At 46.3% G+C, this 18503-nt stretch overlaps 1 protein-coding gene across 19 annotated transcripts in view; it reads left to right on the top strand.

Annotated features, from left to right (window-relative positions):
* HIPK2 (homeodomain interacting protein kinase 2) overlaps positions 1-18503 on the top strand; it is a 175906-nt gene that overhangs the window by 26369 nt on the left and 131034 nt on the right. Inside the window, exon 2 of one of the 19 annotated variants that reach the window (XM_057504811.1) lies at positions 16267-16402. The exons of the other annotated variants lie outside the window; for them this stretch is intronic. The gene's annotated coding sequence lies outside the window, so the exon portion shown is untranslated. The remainder of the gene's footprint in view (positions 1-16266; positions 16403-18503) is intronic. 19 annotated transcript variants of the gene reach the window in all.

The following is an 18503-nucleotide window of genomic DNA, read 5'->3' as shown; positions in this document are numbered from 1 at the left end:
ATCTTTAACCACTCCTGGGGATGAAGCCTAACTGTTAAAACTGAAAACCATGAGACCATAACCAAGAAGTCACCATTTGCCCAGGGACAGTGTCACCTGTATAGAGGCTAACTAGTTAGAAAGAGTGGAGTAGGTCAACAGCCAGACAAACCACTCCATCCATGGGACACCACCAGCAGCTCAGGCATGGCCTGTCATAAGAGGTTATGAAAGAGGGTTTGGGGAAGTGTCAGATGAGATAATAGTTGTGTCCTGACAGAGGTGATAATTATTCTAAATGACTTTTGATGCTCCCCAATTCTTGTGCAGATTTGAGGAGTGGTTGATGGCGGCACAGCACGGATTGAGGAGGTGAGAAGCAGAGGGAATGAGCCTTTATAGAGCTCCTGCTGTGTACCGGGCATATCGTGACATGGCTAGGAGCATGGCTTTGCAATCAGAGAGACCCAGCTCTGGGCTCTAAGCCCAGGTTTCCCCATTCAAACCCTGGTGATAATGATGGTGCCTTACCCCACAGCCTCCCAGGGAGGAGGTGTGACTCTATCATCGGGATCAGTACATGGTAGTTATGAGAATGATCTTGTTCTCCCCATTGTACAGATGGGTAAACTGAAGCGTAGAGAGGTTAATGATCTTGTCCAGTGGCTTTCATCTAGTAAGTTTGAAAGCTAGGATTCAAACCAAGTTTTCTAGCATAGAGCCTGTTGGTTTTTCTGTTCCATGCTGCTGAATTTATAGATAACTGTCTTGTATCTCATAACCCCAACGTTTGGGCTGTGAACCAAAGCAGCTTTCTGGGTGCACTGTGCTGGGGGATGACTTTCTGTTCTTCGTGATCACATTTGATAAACTCAGGCGGTGCTTTGTATGATGATCATGACAACCAAGTTCTCTGTTAAGGAGTCTGGGTGGGGAGAGATTTTTCTGAGGGTTTGCCATGCTGCCTGGAGAGTTTACCTGTGCAGTGAGGCAGCTTGGCTAGGTGAGCAGGGAGGGGCTCACTGGTGCTGTGTTTTGTGACCATGACAGTTGTGACAGTTTCCCTTTTGTGCTTCTGCCAAAGTCCAGCTTCTGGTTTTGGTGTTTGGACTTTGTTAAATCCAGTGTAGTGGGTTGGATTTGACTCGATGCATAACAGTCTCACGATAGCCTCATGTGGCATAAGCTTCTGCCTGGGGTCACCACCTGCTTCCACAAAGCTGAGTAGCTAGTAAGTTCTTCGGGATTTTTTCATATTAATAGGATAATGGAAAACAGATGGTGTGCCAGGAGGGTGCTCTTTCTTAGAGGCTTTGCGGGCCTCTTAACAGGTTCAGTTGTGTGCCCACCTGCACACCCCCATTCATATGTTGAAGTCCTAACCTCCAGTACCTCAGAATGTGAGCTTGTTTAGATAGAGGGTCATTGCCAGTGTAATTAGTTAAGATGAGCTCATCCTGGGATGGGGCACCCTTATCCTATATGACTGGCATCCTTATGAAAAAGATTTAGACACAGACACACATGCGCGTAGGAAGAATGTCACATAAGCATGAAGGCAGAGGTCGGGGTAATGTGTCTACAGTCCAGGGAACACCAAAGATTGCCAGAAACTACCAGAAGCTCAGAGAGAAGCCAGGAATAGACTCTCCCTGCCAGCCTCAGAAGGAGTCACTCTGCTGACACCTTCATCTTGAACTTCTAGCCTCCAGAACTGAGAAAACAAATTTCTGTTGAAGTCACACAGTTCCTGGTACCATGCCTTAGAGTGACTGACGAACTCCAGAAGAGAAGTAAGAGTCATTCACGTGCTTTGGTTAGTTTCCACTGGAGGGTGGGAGTTGGTTGCGAGGCTGAGAGTTTAGGAAGTAGAAAGAGAAGGATCCCAGACAAGCTGACCAGCTTCTGAAGAATGTGTTTTTATTGTCTGAGGGGTGTTGCTCTGAGGTGACCTTTTACCTCATTGGGTTTTTCAGGGAAAGTAGTTTGTCCATTAGGTTTGGCAATATATGTTGTTCAAGACAACAAGGTGTCAGTTTTTTTAAAAGATTGGCTGCCCACAAGTTTAAATCTCACCATCTAGAACAGCTTTGTCTGGTAGAACCTTCTGTTTATGATGTTGTAGAGCCACACTCTCCAGAATGGTAGCCACTTGCTGCAGGTGGCTGTTACGCACTTGAGATGTGGTTAGTGTTGCTGAGGAACTAAATTTTAAATTTTATTTAATTTTAATTTAGTTGCTGCTCATGGTTAGTGGCTGCCGCTTTGGACAGAGTGGGTCTAGAACGTAAGGGTAGCAGTGGCGTAGGGCCCAAAGGAGAAGTCCAGGCAGTCTGGATTTTCAGCGAGGCCTGTGGGAAGTTGGGGCTAGCTGGTCACCCTGTGCTTGCTGCTGCCCTTGTGCATGGTCTTGTCCTCTGCTAAAGAGGCCCTGGGAAGAGTAAAAGTGAAAAACACAAGCAGAATTTTCTAGATGCTTTACTAAAAAGATGCTAACATGGGGTTTTGTTTGCCATTATTCCTCAGAGCCCAAATTATCTTTAGAGTGTTCAGTGCTCAGTTAGAGAAATGGGACAAATTAATGAACGTGAGGAGGAAGTGGGGAGCTGGGTCTGTGGGTCCAGGTGGATGGAGTTTATTTTGAGGTTGGGTGTGTGCCTCCCCAATGTTCCCGAAGGGCCCCGAGGTCCCAGGGTTGGGAAGATGGGAATGTCTGGTTTAGACCTGTGCTCCGAAGGCAGGAGGGTCTCCCTTGGAGTCTTTCGCTGGATCTGTTTTATGCAGATGCCTGGTGAAAGGTGCTGGCACTCAGCCCCCGGCCCCACCCTCTGCGCTCAGTCTGTCACCTGGAATGTGTGACCAGAGGACAGGGATTCAGAGAGAGCATGTGAGATGTTTCAGCATCTGAAGTGGAGCCCCAGCCAGGCATTAGTAGATGCTGTTTCACCCTGAAAAAGAACACATCCCTGTGAATGTTTTGGCCAGCCCCGGACAAATGACTGTTGTCATTGTGTCACCACTGGCTCTGGCTCAGTGCCCCATGTAATTTTTAAATTGCTTCTTTTTCCTATTCTTAGTTATCATTTTGATTTCACAGAAAAGTAAATGGTTCATCAAGTCTTACGATTTTTCTAAACCCTGAGACAAATGAGGGGTGTCATACAGAGACACTTGATGGCAGAGTGGTGCCTGCCCCTCCCCCTCCCTCGCCACCTTCACTCCTGCAGACCAGACCCTAAACGGTGTAGGGGATGCTGTGGAGAGAAGGGGTAATTCTCCCGGTTGAGCTGTAAGCAAGCAGATGGATGGTCAGCCGGAATTTCTGGGTTGTGTAGGGCAGGGGTTTCAGCTTGAGAAGAGGTTAGGGAGAGAAGGAAGGTCAAGAGAAAGTGCTCGTCAGCCTTCCACACATTTGGTAGCTTTTATCACATGTGTGCACAACACATGGGGGCCCCGAGGGACACCACTAAGTGCTGGTGGCTGATAGTAGTGAATGCTCATTTATATGGTATTGCAGTGCATTAGCCCATCAACCACAAGCTCTCTCTTCTCCAAGAACTTATAAACTCATTGCAGAAAAGATTAAACAAAGCAACTGAACATACCACATGATGCAAGGTAATCTGTGCCGAGCACCATCAGAGAGGCACAGAGACAGAGCCCTGAGACCCCAAATGACCAGGGATGCTTTATTCGACCTGGTCTTTGAAAGGTGGTCTTGATTTGGATGGGCGGCCAAGGGACCCAAGGTTGCTCCAGGCAGCGATGCACGAGGTACGGCTTGGGGACCGAGGATGTCTAACTTGGTACAACTGGAACACGTCACAGGTCACAGGTTTTTCCATTTGAATGTAATTATTTGACGGTGGTAGCCATCAGCAGATGGGGAGTTCAGAGGAATTATACCGAAATAATGAATAATTTGCAGATGCAGGCAGTAGCCCCTGCGTCTCAGTGTGCCTTCCTTTCCAGCAGACTACACGCAGGGCGCTGCTCATAGCCCCATCTGCTCTGCTCTTCCTGGCTCTATCTTTTATTTAATAACCTCTCTGTGACCTGTGCATGTGAGGTCAAACATTTGCCCTTTTTCTCTTTTTCTGTGTGTAAATAGTCTTGGCTGCTACTCACTGTCAGGGACTTAGATAGTAGTGGGTGGGACTGACCTCTCGATTCAGTAAACATTTGTTGAGTCTAGGACAGCTTTCTGAGCACGCAAAAGAGGAGGTGGACTCTGGCCCATGAGTGGGTGAGGAGATAGGGCTAGGAGGCCCTGGCACCACCTGGCGGGGGCCGGGGGAAGGCTGGGAAGGCAAGCAGGCTGTTTAGCTTGGGCCACTGGGAAAATGGTGATGACAGGGCAGTCATGGGAGAAAGGGAAAGCTAAAGAAGCAGGAGGTTCGTGGGGTGGAGAACAGAGTAAAGACCTTGCCTTGGGACATTCAAGTTTGGGACAGGATATCCCCATGGAGACGTTAATTAGCAGGCATTAAAGACCCCCGGCGTGGAGTACTTACCACCCCATAGTTACAATGGGAATTCATTCGCCTTCTGCTTCCCTTCCCTTCCCTTCTCCAGTGGTTCCCCATAGAGTCACTTAGATTAGTGGGGAGGAAAGTTTTCTTAAGTCTCCCTAGCCTTTATGCTCCCACGTGCATACTAAATCCAGAATTCCCTGCTCCTGCTAAATAGTTCAAAAGCTCTGAGGGAATCTTGGAACAGTCACACCCTGGTGGGACTTTTCAGAGCACTCCTGGGGTTGGGGGTGAAACTTCAGGGTAAGTGCAGAAGAATGTGAGCTATAACTGGCTGGAGTGATCTCCTAGCTGGGATCTGGATCTGAGGCGGTGTGTTTGAAGGCTGTTGACCTGTACGCCACAATTGGGGGAACTCTGTTTGCCTTTTGATTCCTAACTAATTGCAGTGAGCAATACACCAACTTGTCTTCTGTAAAATGAGAGGGGTGAACGTTCCCAGCAGCCATACTGCCTTGGTTTGTGGACAGGTCAGTCGATTGCGTTGAAGCTCTCCTCATTCCTGTGTAAACTGAAGGGGTTTGGTAATATGGCCTTTAACACGACTTCTGACACCAGCATCTTACATGGTCAGCGATCTTTGTCCAGGGAATACTGCTTTTTCCATAGGAACCATTATGCCTTTGCAAGCTAGCTATTCACCTTGACAAGATGCAGCATGGTGAGGTGGGCAGAACGAGGCTTTGGACTCAGTGACCCAAGCTTAAATCCTGTCTCCATCACATGGCTAGCTGTGCAACTCTTGGCAATTAGCTATTCCTCCCCAACACTGAAGTTCCTTGCCTGTAAAGGGGGGATAATGATACACTTCTTAGGTTCATTGGGTGATAGCATGTGTCAAGCAGGACAGGACAGGCAAATCCATAAAGACAGAAAGTAGATGAGTGGTTAGCAGGGACTAGGGTGAGGGGAAGATGGGGAATGACCTAATGGGTGTGGGATTTCTTTTGGGGGTGAGGAGGATGTTCTGGAAGTAGTAGTGATCAAAGCACAACTTGGCTAATATACTAAAACCCAATAAGTTCTACATTTCAGAAGGGTGAACCAGATGGTATGTGAATTATATCTCAATAAAGCTTTTTTAAAAAAGCATGTTTTAAAAATGTCTCAAGGAAAATCATGGGTCTATTTTTAAAAGAAAGGAGTTTCATGGGAAACCCTTGAAGCTGCCTAGAAGACCTGGAAGTTACTCTGTGTTCTAAAAACTGCACTCAAGTGTTCCTGAGACACGTTCTGTACTTCGCTGCCCCTTTGCCTTTGCGCCTTGTCGCCCTCTTCTCCACCCTCTAACCTGGCATGCACAACCGTCCCTCGCAGCCTAGCCAGGTCTCCTGGCCCTCCTAGAGGTCTGTCAGGGCCTCTGAAGTTAGGGCCCCCTCTTGCTGCACGTCACGGAAGGAGGTGCCTCCGGAGAAGTGAAGGCCCTGGCAGGCCGGCCTGGACTGCCCCTCAGCAAGCCATCGCCACCAATTTGTTAAACTACCAAGCCACAGATCTGCCCCAAAGACTCATACTTTCCTTAGATGTGAATTTGCAGCATTGTGGACAGACAACATTGGTTCTTTCTCTTCAGTCAGGACAGGTCAAAGACTCCTTAATGCTTAAGGAAATTTGCTTTGAAGGACAAAACCAGCCCAGTTGCACTTGGGTGCCGCTTTCTAGCAGTGATTGTCCGCAGCGTAGCTGTCACTGACTGCTTTTGTTTCTCTGAGCATTCAGAGCTGCCTCTACCTGGCAGCCATCCTCCTGACCTCACAGAATAGTACATCCTCCCCTCAGAAAGCGTGCCCTCTAGTTGGAGGGGTAAGAAGACTCAGACAATTATTCACTATTAGAGCTGGAAGATTCCTTGGGGATTATCCAGTCCAATATTTTCCAATCTCCTACCTTGACCAAAAGCCATTAAGTGCTTTGTATAGAGGGAAAAAGAAAAGTTTTCCTTTTCTTTTGGGTCACAGAGTATATTATGTGACCCTCTTGGAGATTCAGTGTTAAAGGCTCTGAGAAATCCTTCAATAAAGAAGACAGCTTCATATGATTTAACTCAGCATTTCTTAATTAACTGAATTAATCTCAAAATTTTTTCTCCTGTTTCCATAATAGGTATCAACAACTCAAAGGATACTAAGCACCCTTTGGGAAACATTGCCTCCTTTATAGACAGGGAAACCTATGTTCAGAAATATTAAGTGACTTGCTCAAAGTCAACACAAAGCCAGATTTGAAACCAAATTTCCTAACTCCTACTCCATTTTTTTTTTTACAAATAATTGTGTCATGCCTGAATAAGAGTGTATGATGTTCAAAATATTGTCATTTATTTATTAATGAAAACATACAGGCCTTAGAGTAAAGCTCGCATGCATTTGAACCCTGGTTCTGTCATGTGACCTTGGACAGCTAAGCCCGTTAGTCTCTTGGAGTCTCTTGTTTTTCTGAAAAGTAAGGATAATAGTGATCTCATGGGTCTATTGTGAGGATTAGTTGAGGTAGAATATGCTCATATCCTTGTTTCCTCAAACTTTTCTCACATTACCTGGTGCTAGGTCCAGTTATTTATGATTTTAAAAGGCTGAGCATGTTAAAGTCACCAAGAAAATGATGGTGCTCATAATTGATATTTATTGAATGGGGAATCAAAGGATGAATGCACATGGGATTCAGAGTTACATTGAACTGCTAAACATCCATGGGCCTGTGGAAAAAGGACAGGCTGGAATGTGCAGATTAACTGGGGCCAGGTGCACAGACTGTGTGCAAGGTAAGACATATTCAGGGTCTCAAGCCTCCTGCCTTCCATTTCTCCATCCCCACAACACAGGACTGTGGTTGCAGTTTCTTATTAAACAGGTAGCAATTTGCCTTTGGAATACAATTTACTTTAGCAGTCTTGACAATAAAGTGTGCTGTTTGAGGTGGGAGAGGTGGAAGATGAGTGAAACATGGCAAGGGCATGGGACAGCGGGAAGCTGGAGATGAGGGTGGCAGAAGGGGGCCAAGGGCTCGTGGTCTGTGATGGGGCAGATGCTTCCCCAGTGCTTTCAAGAGAGGCGAATGCCGAGCCAGCCGTTCCAGGCTTCTCTCTTTCTCGTGTCTTCAGAAACCGTCTTGCCTTACCAGACCATCACCCCAGCCTCAAAACTTGCTTGTGTAGCTTTGGAATTTGTCCTTATGCTTAGGAATTTAGTCCAGCGCCCTAACATGAAGCGCAGGCATTTGTTTGCCGCCCTCTGCGAGGGGCCACATGCTGAATCACCAGTTGCGTGTGTGGTGGGCCTGGCTGCTTTCCTGGGCCTCAGTCCTGGGGACGGGTCTTTGCGCTCATCTGCAATATATCAGGACTGACAGGCGACAGGCCCTGAAGGACAGCCTCTGATATCCTCTGCATCTAATTGCTCTTGGGATTTCTCATCCTCACCCTCTCCAGGTTTTCTCTCTGCAAGTTTCCCAGCAGACATTTTTAGAACTGCAGTCTGTGGGCGGTAGTAAATAACTCTACCCGAGGCATTGACCAGAAGCACAAACAGCTTTGCCGTGGTGAGGGGACAGTCAGAGGGAGTGCCAGCCTGCATCCTGCTGCAGCTGCACCACGCACAGAGCGCCCCTTCATCTGGCATCAGCGCACGATGTGCCAGACCTCGTCTGCCATGCCAGGTGCTGGCTCATTCTCCGGGACGATACAAGGCTAAGCATGCTGCTGGCACCGAGCGAGTCACAGCTTCCCTGATCTATTTACCTCGAACCAAACAAACACTGAGTTCTGCTTTGACTGTAGGCTGTGGTATTTCACAGAATGACAGAAGGGCAGCCATTTCTATAGAATTGCCTTCTATGGGCTTTAATGGGCACTGCTGTATGGAATGACTTGGGGACTTCAGGAGGCCACTTTAGAAAACAGCATGGCAGTTCCTCAAAAGGTCAAACCTAGAGTTGCCACACCACCTAGCAGTCCCACTGCTGGTTACCCCCTAGAGAAATACCAACATTTGTCTACTCAGGCTTTTGTACATGAGTTCATAGCAGCATTGTTCATATCAGCCAAAAAAGTAGAAACAACCCAAATGTCCACCTGCTGAATTGATAAGCTACATGCTAGATCAATTCAATGGAATATTATTTGGCAATAAAAAGGAATGAAATGCTGATGTGCTACAACATGGATGAACCCTGGAAGCATTGTTAAGTGAAAGAAACAAGACACAAAGGCCTCATAATGTATGAAGCCATTTACGTGAAATGTCCAGAATAGGCAAATCCACAGAGACAGAAAGTAGGTAGCGGCTGTCAGGGCTCGGGGTGGAGGGGAAGATGGGGGGTGACTGCTAATGGGTGTGGGAGTTCTATTCAGAAAGATGGACCTGTTTTGAAGCTAGTGATCATGGCCACACAGCTCTATTTAAAACCACTGAACTGAACAAAACAGCAGCAGACTCATAGAACCCAAGAATGGACTAACAGTTGCCAAAGGGAAAGAGACTGGGGTTGGGGGTGGGAAGGGAGGGAGAAGGGGAATAAGGGGCATTACGATTAGCACACATAATGTAGGGGGGGGCACAGGGAAGGCAGTACAGCACAGAGAAGCCAAGTAGTGACTCTATAGCTTCTTACTACGCTGATGGACAGTGACTGTAATGGGGTATGTGGTGGGGACTTGATAATGGGGGGAGTCTAGTAACCACAGTATTGCTCATATAATTGTATATTAATGATACCAAAAACAAAAACACTGAACTGCACAATTTTAAAAGGGTAACTGTCATGGTATGTGAATTAAATGTCAATAAAGCTGTTATTAACAAAGCTGCCCTGACCTTCCCATTGCAGGCCAGTCCTCCTGGACATCTGTAGGCTAGCAGTCAGGTGAGCAGAATTGGAAAGGCCCATGGTGGGACAAAAGCATCGATCCTGCCCCTGGAAGAAGCACCATGTTGTGGGCTTGGGCGAGCAATGCTTGGCGGCCACATCAAGGGTTTGTGGGATCCATCCCATTTGCTCAAAATTTAAGAATGCCTTGAACTTCCTAGTCCCAGCCTCCTCCCTGCAAATAAGTTCCAGTTGGATCCTGTTATTTTTCATTGATTAACGAATAAATGTTCAGACTCATACATTTAAAAATCTTTAATTTGGAAATCAATTTAAACTTAATGAAAATTTACAACAGTTAAAATAACACAAAGAGAGTGCCGTCTCTCCTACCTAGATTCACTGGTTATCATCTTACCCCAGGTGCCCTATCATTTGCATGCCTGCTCTCATTTTCACTCTCTTTCATTGTCACACGTGTGTATATGTACATATGTGTATTAACATCTACATATAATGCTCTTTTTCTAAATGATCTGCAAGAAGGTTATTCATGAACGGCCCTTTATTTCTGTGCCATGTGGCCACTAGCCACAAATGGCTGTTTAAAAATGAAATGAAATGAAATGTAAAAACCAGGTCCTCAGAGTCACACTAGCCACATTCTCAAGTACTGGCAGCCGGTGCCCACCCATGGGCAGAAGAGGTCACAGAGATTGCAATATTGCCCAGAGCACTGGTGGACAGCACAGCCTCACCACGAGTCCCTCTCTGGGTGCCTCTCCTCCATAACACCTTGCAGCGAGCAACTTTAGGGAACTTGGTGCTGACATGATGCTTTTATCTACCGCACAGTTTGTATTTCAGTTTTGTCAGTTGACCCAGTAATGCTCTCATTCCTTTTGGAATGAGGTCTTCGTTCTTCTCTGTGGCCCAGATCTGCGTGGTCGGTGTCAGGGAAGCGGCTGGGCTGACTGTTAAGCTCTGACCTGAGGTGGTCCTTTGCCTCTGGCCCTTCTCCGCATGAGCTCCAGTCCTTTCTGTAGCTCATGTGCGGGAGCCAGCTCGCATGTCCCTAGCTCAGGCTTGTTTCCAGTCTCTGTCACAGGTTGAAAACTCAAGGGGCAGCTCCCCCTCATGCACTGACATCGGTCTTGGAGCAGGGGTGCTGTGCTGTCAAGTCAGTGGGAAAGATTGCCTGTGAGTCAAAGGAAACCCGCCTCCCAGCAAATCAACTATTTTTCTTTGTTCTGAGTAACTTCTCCCAGGTTTTTGCCTGCAATTAAAAAAGGGCTCATCTTGTTCCTCATTTGTTTTCTCTTTTGTGGCTAAGTCACAGCTCCGTAGCTTAGATCACTTCACGTGGCCCAGGATCAATGGGACACGGAGCTTCTCGCACTAAATTCTTTGTTCAGTGGAGACCAGATCTGCAGGCCCTGGGCTGCTGGCATGTCCCTCATCCCCCTGTGCTCCCCACCCTGACCATCATCAGCTCATTTTGCTCCAGTGCAGAGGAAAGGTGGGCTCCCAGCAATTTTCATCTCCCGGTTTTAGATGAAGAGCAAGGGAAATGAGCAAATTACAGAGTGATTTCTACTTTTGAACTAACTGGTGTTCAAGCTTATCATTCAGGGATTCCTGGTGGCTTAATGGGATTTTATAGCATGAGTAAGTATGGAAAGCAGGTTGCTGACTTCACTTCCATAGATGTCCTTCCCCAATAATTCCCAGCATTTTGTGGGAGTAAAAGCTGGGAGACAAGAAATCAATAGGCTTATCCTTTAACCTTTCCTGTATCTCTGTTTGCCCCTTAGAATGTATTCTCGTACTTTCTTCCACCTTTTATTTGGATCCAGCATTTCTTAAAAGAGAAAAATATTTAGCAAGGTAAGAGTCACTGAAGAACTCGGTGGGAATCCTATAAGCCATATAGATTGAGCCAAGAAAGAAAAGGGAAATGGATTCATGCCGAGAGCGGAAATGGAACTGATAGCTTCATTTTCTGCTTAACTAAAAAAGAATGAAAAGGCTTGGCTGGCCAGGCTGGGACCGCAAGGCAAGCAGCTGAGAGCTGTATGGTGCAGGACAGCGGTGAAGTTTCTGCCCTTCACATTTGGAGAACCGACACACCGAGGGCCTTCAGCGCCAGGTCTGCTCAGCCCGTTTGGAGGAGTAAATCGAGTACTTGATGCTGGTGAGAGAGCCAGACGGTCCCTGCATCCAACCAGCAGAGGAAGCAGAGACCTGGACATTCCATGAATATCGTGTGTGTGAGAAGAGGCACCTCACTGGCCAGACTGTTCGGTGGGCCCATGTGCTGCTATGTGGGTTGCTGTCTGTTTGCATGTGAGGGTTCTAGGTTCATGCCCCTCCCAGCCCCCAGCCCAGGGGTTAAAGTTTATCTTGTCTGATGGTGCCCTCCCAACTTGGGCTAGAGCACACCACTGAAGACAGTAACTCACAGACCAGTCTGAGAACTGATTGCGTTTTAGACTGGCTCTGGCCTTGCAGAAGCTCACTGAGCACCCGCAAGGCTGGAGGGGTCTTTGCCAGCATGTGCCTCTGTGTTCTGCTGTGGTCCCAGCTCCTTCTGGCAGCCCAGAAGCCAAGCCCCTGTGAGCACCTGTGTTCCAAGGCCCACCGCACACCGGGCCTGGCCATGAATGCCAGGGCATGCCTTCCTCTGCCATGGCAAGCCAGGGAGGGCACTAAGAGAGACCAGCCTCCACCCCCTCCGTCACCTGTCACCACAACTCCTCATCATGGCAGTGTCCTCGCCTGCCCCGCCCCCTCCCCCGTCAGCTGCTGAGGCCTTCAGGTTGCTCCTCCTCACTCTTGACGCCACCTATTTCCGGATCTTATCTCACAGATGCTCCTCCAGGTGGGCTGGTGGCCTCTGGGCCCTTGCCGCATGAGCCCATTTTCCATTCGGAGGCCAGACTATTCCACTCCTCCCCTCCCAAACACCTCCTGTGACTCCATGCTACCTGCAAGATAAAATGGAAACCAGGCGCTAAGGCCCTCCAGCCTGTCTTTCCAAATTCCACTGCCACGCCCTAGGGGAGCCCAGCTGTGGTCAGGCATCTGTATTCTTCATCGTGTTCTCTTCAGATGGTTCGGTCCTTTTTTATCTTACTTTTATACTGTTTCTGTAAATTACTCCAGGTCCTGTGGGAAGCGGATGGCTTGTAAACCTGAAATAAAAACAGGTCTGATCTTATTCCCTAGCCCCGATGCATGTCTCCTGGTGAGCTGTCCTCTGTGCTTCGCTTCCTCCTTCCTGGGATGCTCTCTTCTGTGCTCCATCCTCCCCCTGAACCTTGCAACATTCAGTCGGTAACAGTTACGACTGCCTTAGGTGGTCAGTTAGGCTTTCTTCTATCACCCATGTCATCTTGCTGGTCTCTCGAAAAGCAGTACCGCCTTTTCGCAGTGCCAGTAGCCTTCCTACAGCTCTCGGCAGGTGCTTGAACCTGGTTGGCCTTCAGCAGATAACCTGAGGATGCACACCACAGCCTCTGGAATTCTAACTTTGGCAGATTTAGAGATTAAACCTCATAAATCCATATCAAGGATTATGAGGTTCTGAAGGACATATTCATACTCACTGATCTTACAGAAGACTGATGGATCAATCCGAATCATTTAGACAGAGATCCCAGAACCCCAGAGAAGCTAGGCATGCATATACAGGGCACTTCCTTCTTAGCCAGAAAGTTCTTTCTGGAATCCCAGTAAGAGAGTCGATTGTTTATTGAGCACAGAATTTGAACAAATGGCATTATGTACTGTTAAGGATACCTATAAATTATGGAAGCATTCTCTGCTCCCAGGATGTTTCTCTGTAAAGAACCTGAATCAGGCATCTAGAATCAAATAACCTTTTGATTTCGCTTCAGTGAAAAACCTCAGACTGTTACTTACAGATTTCACAAAGGCAAGTGTCACTTACATTGTATCCCTCTTTATTTTGGTATGTTCAACATGTTATGGTTCCCAAGTTTATAGATATTTTCACTAATTACAGTTTAGTATGGTTATTTTTGGGTCACAGATGAGGCGTCTTAAATCCTGGCTTTGTAATTTTTGGCGATTCCTTTCAGGGTCTGCAGATCTCTTTCTAAGTTTGTACAACGTAACACCCCTAGTGGGGAAGTGACAAATGCTGTTGTCTCAATTTTTGGACTCTCAGCCTAAAGCCCTGTGTAAGCAAGGAGTCCAGAACAGTGTTTGTTCGGCCATTAATGAATCGGTGGTACCCTGGGTGTGTGAGCAATGCTATTTTTAAACCCAGTGCTGACTTCAGTGATAAAGAGGGTACAGAACGTGCTTTGCCAGGCTTGTGAGCTTACTGTGAGTAATGTCCATGGTTATTGTGATGTCAGAAGTTGAATATTCTTTACCAAGAACATAAGCATTACATCATGCAACTGGGGGCAGGGTGTGAAAAGTCTTTTTTTTGTTGTTGTTTTTCCCAGAGTAAACAGCAGTACAGGGCATAAGCTGATTCTCCCATTAGGGTACATAGGCCTGAATTCAGCTGTGCCAAGATCCCACAGTCAGTTTGAAGAGCAGCTTCCCATTTTAGTCACTAGAAAGTCATTTGTCTCAAAGTTTCCAAACCAAACAAGAGTCGTTTGTGACAGAAGAGCCTGTCTATACCTTCCACTTGTTCAGGACAGTTACTGGGTAGGGATCAGTGTGTGCACACCTGAAATCACAAATAACCACGAGGATCAGTGCTGGCCGTCATTTGTTCCAGCACCGACCCCATGAAGCATTTTCATAGTGCACGGAAGCTATGCTGAAGTGTGGAAGGCAGAGATAGAACTATTCAGAATTTTCTGAGTTCTCTAAAAATGAGTGCTTTGGTTTTGATGGGTGAGCATGCTGAGCATTAAAATATAATTACATTCAGCCTCATTGATTCAGGCTCATTTGGGATAGCAACATTAAGGGAAATGACAGTGCTAGTTAGGATGGGCTAAGTTATACTGCAGCAATAAACACCCCCCACATCCCAGGGACTTAAAACAGCAAAGGTTTGTTTCACTGTCATGCTGCCTGTCTGCGTGGGGGGCTCAGGTGGGGTCCTTGCTCCTGGCTGTCCTCATTCAGTTCTCAGGCTGTGGAGCCTCCGCCCCTTAGATCACCTCTAGTTGCTGCTGCCAGGGAAAGAGGATCAAGTAGCAGATGCACACTGGCTCTGAAAAGCTTCTGTCCCAGAAAGGACACTTCCCACTCACTTTCTATTGGCCGTGGTTGATCACATGGCCAGACCAACTGTAGGTTACTTGGCCTGGGATCCCTGAGTCATGGATTTTCAGAGTGAAGGGCTCACGGCAATTTATTGGGATACAGAAGACAGTGTTAGAATATGTATATTTTATCTCATCCTCTTAAATTTTCTATTTTTGTGTTTTTACTAAACACACTAAAGTAGAACAAATATGATTTATGAAAAATAAATATCACATGTATTAGGAGTGTTCAGTCTTTGTACAGATTAAGTGCGCAATCAAAAAAGTTGAGATGTAGTTTATCCAACGATACAAATCTGCAGTGAGCATGTTGCACTTGGAAACTGCATCCCCTCACTTCACACCTATCAGAAAGGCTTTTTATCAAAAAGACAAGAAGTAATAGGTGTTAGTGAGGATATGGAGAAAAGGGAAGACTTGTGCACTTGTTGGTGGGAATGTAACTTGGGGCAGCCACTATGGAAAACAGTATGGAGGTCCCTCAAAAAATTAAAAATAGAGCTACCATATGATCCATCAGTTTTACAACTGGATATCTGTCCAAAGAAAATGAAAACACTAAAAGATTTATGCAGCCCTATGGTCATTGCAGCATTATTTACAATAACCAGATGTGGAAACAACCTAAGTGTCCGTCAATGGGAGAACAGATAGAGAAGATGTGGTGTGTGTATATATATATATATATATGTACAATAAAATACTACTCAGCCATAAAAAAGAAGGGAATCTTGCCATTTGTGACAACATGGATGGATGGATCTAGAGGGTGTTATGCTAAGTGAAATAAGTCAGAGAGAGACAAATACCACATGCTTCCCTTTATATGTGGAATCTAAAAAACAAAACAAACACATAAAACAAAACCCAGACTGACAGAGAAGAGATCGTTGGTTGCCAGAAAGGAAGGAAGTTGGGAGGAGGCAGGCAAAATGGGTGAAGGCAATTAAGAAGTACAGACCTTACAGTTATAAAACAAATAAGTCATGGGAAAATAATGTACAGCATGGGGAATATAGTCAATAATATTGTAATATCTTCACAAGGTGACAGATGGTAACTAGACTTATCATTTAGACTAACAATGCATACAAATGTCTGGTCACTATGTTTATACCTGAAACTAATACAATATTGTTTCTCAGTTATACCTTAATAAAACAGAAGAAGAAAGTAGGCCCCGATTATGACCAAGGGTGGTGCTTTTGTATAAAATGCTACAGGGAAAAGAAGTGCACATGTTTTTTACATGAAGTAGGTAGAATGTAGCCTGTCTCTGAGTCTTCTGAAGCCCTTGACATTTCCCAGCCTCTTCAGAATCATTGGAAGTTGCTTTCTTCCTGATCAAACCTGCCTTGATTCTCAGGGAATAGCATGCGAGGTTAGTAACAAGTGAGCTATTGTCCCATTTCATTGTTCTCTGCTTCCTTTGTCCACTCAAAAATAGGTGCTGAGTCCCTCGTATGTGCCCAGCATTGTGCTGAGTCCTGTGAGCACTGCTTTTCATTCTAGAGAGCCAGTGTGCACGTTAGCTAGGCCCTGGGAGCCAGCTGACCTTGCTGTCATTTTTCAAGGAACACTTACTTAGGGCTTACTCCGTGCCAGGCACTGTTCTTAGTGTCTTATGTGTACTAGCTGATTTAATCCTCACCAGGACTCCAGGAAATACTATTATTATCTCCATTTTATAGATAAAGAAGTTGAGGCACAAAGAGGCTGCGGGACTTGCTGAGACCACGCAGCCAGCCAGGAGCAGAGCCTGCATCTCACAGCGGCTGGGGACTCAAAGCATCTGAAATGAGCTCTTGGAACACAGACCACTGTTAGGTTGGAGACTGCCTGTGTCACCAGACGCCTTCCTGTGTTTTTTAAAGCAGGACCCATGAGAGTTATCTGACATCTTAGAAAGGTGCCCTACTGCGAGAACCGATCGAGCCAGAGTGGGCACCCCCCAGCGCTGCGTGCAGATGGCACAGCACTATGGAGGTGTTGGGTAACAACACCAGGACTGGTTGGGTGACAGTGACTCATAGCATAAAAATGTCCTCGCAGCAGACCAAAGAGCCCACTTTAATCTGCATAGCTTACAATGGGCTTCTGGTGGCACTGCCAAGGGACCCCTGTACCAACTGATTTTTGCATCTGCAAGACCCAAATACCTACTTAATGTAACTAAGACTACATCGCATTTTTATTGGACTTTACCATGCTGCTTTATTATTCCGAGTGTACTTCCAATACAATGTCCCTGTTTTCTCACTTTTCTCCAGTCTTTTGTTTCTTTTTCCTTTCCCCCTGTCCCTACCTAACTCCTTTCCAGCATCCCTGCCTGCTTTCCCCCCACTCCCCTGACTTGCCTTCCCTTGTGTCTTCCCTCCCTGCCTCCTTCTGTCTTTACACTGTGGGGTGGCGCTTTGAGGTACCTTTCCCAAAGTGATCTCTAATCCATCAGTTAGAGGCAACTGAGAGTAATGAAAAAATTCTCCAAGGCACAAAGGGGCCGTAATGCTAAGTTGCTGTTGTAAACAGCAGTTGCCATTTAAATCAAGTAAAAAGGATGTCTGACTGCTTTAAGAGGAGTGTGGAGTGAATGCTGTATTTGAAGAGAGCCCAGAGGAAAGGGTTATATGCCTTGGCATCGTGGGCCTCACTGTGTCTGTATGACACCTTTCACAAAGTTTTCTTTGCAGGTAGATAGCAGCCTATGAAAAAAATGTTCAAAGAAATACATAAACATGAGTACAAGAGACAGCGAATAGGTGCTGCACTGAGAGCAGGACGCAAGTGGCAGTGCTTTGTCCTGGTCTCTGTACAGCAGCAAGAAGTGTGGGCATAAGAAGGGCAGGTCTGAGGAAATGCCATCCTGGGGCTCTGTAACTGTTGACGTAGCTGCTGAGGACAGACTGAACTTCCCTATGTCTTCCCAGGGAATTTTGTTGTTTTGAAGTCAGACGTCAGTCTCAATGAACAAACATATTTGCATAAAGAGAGGAGGTGTTCAGCACCTGGCAGGAATTGGAACCAAGACGGGGGAGTAGAGCTGAGGGTGCTTACTGCTTTTCACCCAAAAGGCAGCAAAAACAGGCTGCAAGGGCAATCTGCCATTTGGCCGGCATGCCTTGGTGACTGTTATAAATACTTAATCGTTGCTTAAGTACAAACATGTTTGTTCAATGAAATACATCCTGAATTTTATTTCAGAATGTGTTAGTTTCTTAGGGCTACTGTACAAAGTACCACAAACTGGGTGGCTTAGAACAACAAAGTTTTTTTTTTATCTCAGTATCGTTGATATATAATCTTATGTTGCTTTCAAATGTACAAAACAGTGGTTCCACAGTTACCCGTATTATTAAATCCTCACCCCCCTAGTGTGGTCACTATCTATTAACGCAGAAAGATATTATAGAATCACTGACTATATTCTCCATGCTGCACTACCGTCCCTGTGACCAACTTATATTGTGATTGTGAATTATTGTGCCCCTTTATGCCCCTTCCCCTTGGTAACCACTAGTCACTTCTCAGTGTCTATGAGCCTACTGCTGGAACAACAGAAATTTTATTCTCTCACAGTTCTGGTGGCCAGAAGTCTGAAATCAAAGCATCAGCAGGGCCACTGCTCCCGCTGAGACTCAAGGTGGAATCCTTGCTTGCCTCTTTCCAACTCCTCGTGGCTCCCAGCAATCCTTGGCGCTCCTCGGCTTACAGCCGCGTCACTCCAACCTCCGTCCCTGTTGTTCGGTGGAATTCTGAGTGTGTGTGTGTGTGTGTGTGTGTGTGTGTGTGTGTGTGTGTGTGTGTATCCTTTCTCCTCTTCTTACAAGGACACCACATACTAGGTTAGGATTCACCTTAGCAGCCTCATTGTGACTTGATTACATCTGCAAAGACCTTATTTCCAAAAAGGGGGTTAGGGCCTGGAGCC

Source organism: Manis pentadactyla, chromosome 7, assembly GCF_030020395.1.
Source record: "Manis pentadactyla isolate mManPen7 chromosome 7, mManPen7.hap1, whole genome shotgun sequence".
In the NCBI taxonomy this organism is placed as follows: domain Eukaryota; kingdom Metazoa; phylum Chordata; class Mammalia; order Pholidota; family Manidae; genus Manis; species Manis pentadactyla.
This window is presented reverse-complemented; position numbering and strand designations above follow the sequence as displayed.